Source organism: Etheostoma cragini, chromosome 12 (assembly GCF_013103735.1).
Source record: "Etheostoma cragini isolate CJK2018 chromosome 12, CSU_Ecrag_1.0, whole genome shotgun sequence".
Classification (NCBI taxonomy): domain Eukaryota; kingdom Metazoa; phylum Chordata; class Actinopteri; order Perciformes; family Percidae; genus Etheostoma; species Etheostoma cragini.
Window position 1 is genome coordinate 4,662,495 of NC_048418.1, and position 8,503 is coordinate 4,670,997.

The window sequence follows — 8,503 nt, forward strand, 5'->3', positions numbered from 1 at the left end:
ATATATATATATAGTCCAGTTGTGACATCCCAACAGAACTGCTGATTTAAAGACAGTTTCTGAACACTTACTGTGGATGTACATTTTGATACCTTCACATTATTTATATAGCACCTTGAATGAAAAATTAAATGGACATCTCACTTTTTACAACATGGGACCTTTAAAACAACGCTATTTTCTTATTTAATAAAAAGTGGACCCTTTGTAAGCACATCATATGGTTTTCAATGGACAGAGACAAAGATATACTGCCACTGCACAGCACTACTATTCTTACACTGACACATGTCAACACATTCCAAGAAGACATTAGTGTCACTTTTGAGCCCATCTGGCCTATAAGTTAATTGACTAAAACAGTTTAGCTATATTAGTATAGCTGCTGCTCCTTTGGGTAAATGGTGAAAGGAGGTGGTTTGGGCATCTGGTAAGGATGCCCTCTGGGCGCCTCCCTACGGAGGTGTTCCAGGCACATACAGCTGTGGGGAGGCCTCGGGGAAGACCCAGGACCAGGTGAAGAGATTAGATATCCACCCCGTCCTGGGAACATCTCGGGATCTCCCAGTCAGAGCTAGCTAATGTGGCTAGGGGAAGGGACGTTTTGGGTCACCTGCTGGAGCAGCAGCCCCTGTGGCCAACCGGGATAAGCGGATGATGATGGATGGATTGATGGCTATAAACCTAATGCAAATGTATTATGTACCTATGTAGCACAGATAGCTTCTGTAAGACAGTAGAGATACAACCACAGACTGGCCTTCCCCAAAAATCTGAGTGTCTCAGTGGCTGGCTTGTTACAGCCACATCCATTAATCGTCGTTGTTGACAGGTTCTAAAGTAAAACTTCAATAATTAAAAAAAAACTAGTCAGCTAGGAGTTTACTGATTACCTGCCTAAACCTGGTATTAAGAATCAGGGAAACAATCTGATGCCATGTAGTTATCCCATGGTCAGGGTGAATACTCAATTCTGATTGGCTGCACTGGTGTCCATTAAAAAGTGACACCTACTAAAGCAGTTACTTAAAACTGACTGTTTACTAATCTAAATTGATGCACTACATTAAAACAAAATTAAAATTTGAATTAGTTCATTTTAACACTGTGAAGTGATTCAGTGCCTCGTCCTCTGAACACCCCAGGAGGGTGCTTACACACAAGCTGCAAGAAGTACTGTAAGTTTCAGTGACCCTCTGAACTGACCTTATTTCTAGGTGAATAACGATATCTCACATCCCGTTCACTGTTCAGGTCGCTACTTCAGGCTGCGGCCGGTAGTAATGTTGTTGCAGATGCTGTTGTTCGTATTGTTTTGGGGACAATGACATGGCAAGATAGCTAGCTTGTCTTGGTGTTCAACATACCGTCAAATTATTTTACTGATTTCAAACTGCACACAATGTTTTTGACTTTGGATTTTGCATTGCTTGTTGCTAAGCTGAAGGAATTTACGAGCTGAGCGGACTATGAACATCTCCCGTTGCTGAGGGAGGTAAGTTGGATCTAAGGTCTTTCCTATTTCCTGGATGAACAAACAACATTTGCCTTGCATAAGAACCTTACGGCATGGGAATGATTGTTCCAGGTATTCCATCCAACCCTCAGGGAAAATGAGTTATTGTTTGGATAAACTTTATATTTTGATTTCAGAACAACACACACAAAACTAAAATTATGTAATTTGACAAGTGACCATGGCATAAGCGGGTTAATGCCCTTTGAGGTGTCCCGTAATAATGGACAACGACGAGGCGTGAATACCAATACATACATTACAATACATACCAATTTGTAATTACTACAACATGTGCTTATCCTTCACTCCTCTTAAATTCCAGTATGTTTGTATTTGAGCATCTGAGCAATTTACAAAGTTGGACAATGCTCCTCCACGTCATCCCACTGTAAAAATGAAGCCAAAATATCCAGGATACCGGCGCTGCCATCTTGCACTGGTGATGTCATTTGGAGCCAGAGTCTAAGCAGTAGTGATTGGGTTGTTGAGCCATGGTATCTAGGTCCCGCCCATTCACCCACCATTGTCAATCGCTGCTGCCAATCGTGATGTCACACCACGAGCATGTTATATTTTTTTTGTTTGGCCCATGTCCTATCTGCTAACATGGAGGGGTGGGTGGGGTTTATGACCTATACTGCAGCCAGCCACAAGGGGGCAATGGAGGTGAGTTTCCTTTACTGATGTGGAGCGGTCAAGTCGTCCATCTTTATATACGTTAATGGATTAAGCCCAAATGTAGAGATTTAAATAATTTAGTACTAAGCGATGAAGTGATTTATGCGCTTATTTTCAATGCAACAAATCTGCAGGACTGTACCAATATAAACATCTGGAATTACAGTGTAGACCGGAAACACTGGTGATGCAAAGACCATCTGATACAATTCAAGCCAATAATGAAACCATTAAAAGGAGTCTTGCTCATCCGTGGAATGCATTCCCCGATGCATTTATACTTCAAAATTTCAATATAAAATTTTCAATATAAAATGTAAAAAATCAGGATTTCCCAAAATGTAAGCAAATGAAGTATTAAATATTTGCCTGAGAGCTGTTAAGATGTAATGACACCTTGGTAATACAACCCTATGCCTTCCTGACATTTAAAAAAACACTACATATGTATAAAATGTGTATTAGACTACCGTACCTTCCATCTTTCTATCTCAATGATTCCTTCTTAATTCCTTCACTCCTCCTTCCATTAAAGAGCTCTCGAAGGGTTTCTCCCCTTTTGCCTACTCCCGCTCCTCCTCCTCTCCATCTATGGGTCTGACCATTAACACAAACTGCTCACTACATAGTCAAGCAGCCCCATACAGTCCCTAGACTCCTGCAACATATCCTTTATTAGTTGCAAGCTAGTTTAATCCCTTCCAAATAGGTCCACACAGAGTCAGTTGGGCTTCACTTGATAGTCTGCCAGCAGCAGCAGAAAGGAATGTGGAGGATGGGAATTCAAATTACACTGTACCATACAGCAATATAAGCTTAGCTGAGGCTGTATGGAATATACATGAGTGTCATTTAGGCCCTATGCCAATATATCCGTTTGCATTAAGAATCTTCTTTTCTAAAGTTCCGAATGGTCACTCATGACACATTTTAGAAATCTCTTTTTATCGCAGTCCTAGGTATAATTGCCTGGAGAAGAAAAAAACGCAAACCTCACCAAAAACTAGCAAAATGAAAAGGTGAGCCCCATTTGAATTTGTTGCAGGCAAACAAGCCCCCTGAATTATCACTTGATTTTTTACGTTAGCCTTAGCTTTAGCATCTTTCAACACTTTCTTCTGGTTTTACAGTCTGTGAATGTTGCTCTTTTTGATCTAATTTGAGTTTGAATGCACCTACAGGCTAACGTTGCTTTGACTAAAGTGTCTGCCAAATGAACAGGCAGCTTTTTGTTACGTTCCCAGCAATAAACTGCGGACACATAATGTTAGCGGTTAGCCAGTGAACATAGTCTAGCATCTTAACATGAATGCTATGTTGCTACAGGATGTTGCTTTGGCTCGTTTAACTGCCCTCACATATGCATAACGCAGCTTTAAAAAGCATAATTTTTTGGCATATTTAATGTATTTCCAGTCATCCAAAAAAGGGCTTGTCAGCATATTGATGTTGTTTAAATGCCTCATTAAAACTCATTTTTTCATGTAAGCGAACAAGGTGTGTCAGCTACCGTGAAGTTGTCTGAATGAGTTATCCTCAGAACGCTAACTGCAGGGAAAAGTTATATTTCTATACTTCAGTCCCAGTACACAAACTCACAGAGGAGAATTTCAAATGTCAAGACATACATAGCAGTAGCACAGCTGCTACCCACTGATCCACTCCTATCCACACAACAGACAGTGAGCTCACAAACAATGTTAATAAGCTTTTAGCAGAACCGCCCACAGCTGAGTTAAATCTTCACATACAAACAGTTGACACATGATGGAGCGAGTACCAGGCCGCTTGGGGGCCCATCAGATACTTACCAGTCTGACCACGTAGGCTAAAAGGGCAGCCATGCAATTAGTACTGGTCCAAATGTATAGCTGTAATGATTATTCCCACTATTACACAGACAAAAGGGGTTTGACCGAAGGCACTAACTAACCACAAAGTCATTGTGATATTGGCTGGACCGACACATTATGCTGCAGAAGCAGATTTCTAACATATTCAGTTCTGCAAATAGAAACCACATTGTCAAACAAACACATCCATTAATGAGCTTATGGTAGTTTTTGTGGACACAGCTGTTTGAGCAAGCGAATATACACATTAAGAACGAATACCTTTTAACCAGGCAGCCATCACAGTATAAAATTAGGATGAAATTGGAGTCAAGGGGTTAGCTTTTCATCTGTAGATGAATTTGCTGATTGATTTGTGTGCTATTATTTGCTTTTGTTATTGCAGTGCTGATAGATAATGGCTTATTTCTTGTCGGTTTGAAGTTTGATTAGAAGTTGATTGAATTTGGAGGTGCTTTAAATTCCTATTAATATAGATCTTCTTGTGTTGTTTTAAAGCCTCAGTGATGATGTCACTCCAATAGTATTAAAACTGCCTCTGATACTGCAATCCGTGACAAGCAGCAGTGACTGCAGAGTTGACCTGAAGCGTCCATTAATCAGCCGTGTTGTCACTTCTGCCATCTGCCAATACTGCTAATTTAACAATAATAACCATTAATGAGAATTAGCCGTATCCGAGTGCCCAACACATTTTAAAGGCAAATACATCAACAAACAAACAGCTGGTCATTATCTGCTGGATGGGGTCACTTACAGCCATCAAAAGCTTCCTGATAGTCTGGCGTACTTAAAGGACAAGACATACCCACAACAAGAGTGACGTCTGCTGGATGTAGTGCTACTTAAACAAATCTACGCCTCCTGCTTGGTTACACACATACAGTCATTCTCGTATATGAAAATAGAATTCGGTTCCTTTGGCAGTTGTTTACCCAATAGAGGGTGATACTCGCTTTAATTTCAGGCCAGCCACAACAAAAGATTGCCAAAGCAATGTCAACACATCCATTAAGCTATTAATGCAATCAGTACTGTTCTAGTATTACAAATAATGGGACTGTTAGAACAGTTAGCACTACTGACTGGGTATCTGGGTTCATGTCAAAGGAATACTTTAAAAGAACAGTTGGCTGCTAATTGAGCTGGCTTAAGCACTGATGGCCTATCAGAGCATTGCCAGGCAGGCCATATGTGGGCTAATGGGCCAACCATGGTGTTACAATGAGTGTCCAGTAATAAAGGTATTCAATGTCCTTACTTGCCAAAGCGCTCTGATCCACATCAACAAACCTGGAAATACAGGTAGACTTATTCTAAATCCTGACTCTGGACACATGCAGCCAATACTTGAAGTGCATAAGAATGAGAAGCTAATTTGGGAGAATCTGACTTTCCCCCAGTATTTGGGCCAGTATTTGGACAAAGGCTTCAATGATTTTCTGCTGGAATTTAGGAAGACCAATCCAAAAGGAATTCACAACCAGTGGTTAAATGTACTATAACTTATTACATTTACTCAACCCTATACAAGTTTGAGGTAGGCCTATTTGGACATTACTTGAGTTTTTCATTTTCCATGAGTTTGACATTTTTGTTTAATGAGAAATGTATGCAGTAAAGGACTATTGGTATTGGTGGTCATGGAATTTGGAACAGATATTCTTGTCCTTTGATGATTCTGTTACTTATCACAAATACTTTCAGTTTTGCTATTTCATCTTATTCAAGTAAATATGACTGAAATTCTCTTTTACTTTCACTAAGTAATATGGTGAATGTAATAGCGTATTTTTATATTGTGGTCTTATGTTACGTTACTGAAGAACCTGAATACGTTGTCCACTTCTGGGTCTACAAGATACAATATTTAACATACATTTTATTTACATTATCTTTTTATTTGTTGGTTATATTTAATGTAATGCTGCATTCAGAAACTTGCAAAAAGACCTTTACTTGGAGCAACCTCTAGGTGGCCAAGTGGAATGTGCGCCCCATGTAGGCTGAGTCCGTGCGGCGGCCGCAGGTTTGACTCCAACCCACGGGCCCTTTGCTGCATGTCATCAACCCAAAACATAATCATAAAAAATGATAATATTCATGAAGTTGATATGTATACATGCAGTTGCATATTCATGTATGACCAAAGTGGAAACTAGCATTTTTTAATGACTGTTATTAATAGCAATTTATTTAGTTAGACTTCTTAACTGACCTTTTAATGCTATACTGGGTGACATTTTCTTACATATAATGGATGTTTTTAAATGAGCCTGACTTTATGGTGTTTTGGTCACATTTGCGCTGACAAGGGCTATGCTATCCCTTTTAAGGCCATTTCACATGGTAAGTAATGGGCGCCTAGAAGTCATTCATCTTCAATAAGTGGTAAGCAGGCAGGTGGAGAGCCATGGGCCGCCTGGCAGCCTATCCAGGCAAGTGAGTTTGTTCTAAAACTGTCATATCTATGCTCATTCAGCACTTGCCCACGCAGCTGCTAAGCCATAGTTCAATCATACATGTTTCTTTGCCTGGCCTATGAAATGAAATTCAAGCACAGAGAAGGTTAATCACTTATAATTGCCGTGTTTAGCTGTGCTGTGTCTTTTCATTAAATTTGATAAGGTCACTTGACTTTTCAGTTAAAGAGTTAAAGAGCACTGCTGAGCAAGCTTGGTGGGTGAATTACATCAAAACGTTTTTCAAATTTCAAGTAATTAAAAGTGCCCACTTCAGTATTCAGTTCCACTGAAATTCTGAAACTTTCACTATATATTTAAAGCTGCAGCTACCACGATTGATTTTCAGCCAAAATAACAACATGGGCCTGAAACATAGAAGAGGGTCCAATCCCCATTTGGAAGAAATTGAAACAAGAGTCTCCTTACCAGCAGTGACTGAGAGTTTTGTATACATCCAATGTCATTGTCAGTGGATGCTGGTGCCTTCTGATTGTCTGTTTTACGGGTCAGGACTCATTTTTACACTTCTGTCTAACACAGATAAAATATGTGAAAAAATAAGTTATAAGATGTTAATTAGTGAGCTTAAGAGGTGTTTTTCCCCATATTTCAAGTATGTATGCTAAGCTAAACTAAACAGCTGATGGTGGCTGTTGCTACAGACCTTCTTACTTAACTATGGGTAAGGCAGCAAAAAAGAAAATGTTGCATAATTTCCATGGGAATTCCATGAGACTAGGCACTAGAAAAAAAAGGAGAGATATCAAGGCATAAATAGCACACCAAATGGGCAGTGTGTCAGCATTGAAAGTATCCAATGGCTCGCTAGCTGCTTAGGCTGCATGAACAATGCCCACCTTATTAAAAGCTGGGTAGGATTTTCTAAGGAGTGCAAAAATCCAGAGTGGATTAAGGTCTGAATAGACAAAAAGAGGTGTTCAAGGACTGACATCAACATCAAAGTGCTAGAGAGAAAAAATGTATGCCGGTGCTACTCTCAATCACTAAACTGCTATGTGCTTTTCTAAAGATAATCTCATAGATTTATACCTCCATGTCATCCAGATGCATTGACACTGCAACAGCCTAACAAACCGGCAAAAAGTGGAGTTTAGGTTAACCTAAACTAGGGCAGCTTACAGTGTCCAACCACAGGTAAGTATTAACTGCTGTGATAAATTTACACTCTCATCAAGTTTCCCATGGATTTCTTTCACAGCTGAACAGTTTGGTCCTTTTTAACCAAACCCTTGAGTGTTTTGTTCGGATAGTTCAAATGGCTTGGTGTGACAGTTCATTTAAACTCAGGTGCGGACCAAACAACCGAACTCTGGTCTGCTTGAAAATTGAGGTCTCAGTTTGCTTCCAATTGCACCGGTTTGACAATGTGCCGTGTAAATGCAAACAGAACCATGTGAAAAATGCAAAAATGTTTCATGTTCACCCCTGAATCGCATTAAGTCTACCGATCTATAGGTTTGAAAGCGCCCTAAGACTGCACGGGTCTACAAATGGCAAAGTCTTTATCCCTCCTTGCACTGCAATTCTAACATTCACTATGATCAATGTCCAACATGGCTCAGACAGTGTCTGGTGTACTCTAGACTAGGCACGTTGGGCCAGATCAGTCACCACTGGTAAACATCACATTCTGCTGTCAGTACATTTGTATTTCGTAAAGGCATTTCTTATATGCTTTGTTCTAGTTTCATGTGGGCAGACATATAGCTGCTCTTTTTGTTGTACTCATACGGGCCACATAGAATTAGTTCTACTCCTAGTTCTTTCATCATTAGAAAAAAGGTTTGATGTGGAATCTCAATACATTGCTTTGTTCGGAACACTTCATCCTCTCATATAACCTCTATATCTGAAGGCTTTTGATAAACAGTGGAGCATCTGCTGCATAATTCAGAGGTCCTAAAACTTCTGCTCTGGACCAACATGAAAAATGTAATCCCATCCCCTGGGTCTCATGCAGCCTCATT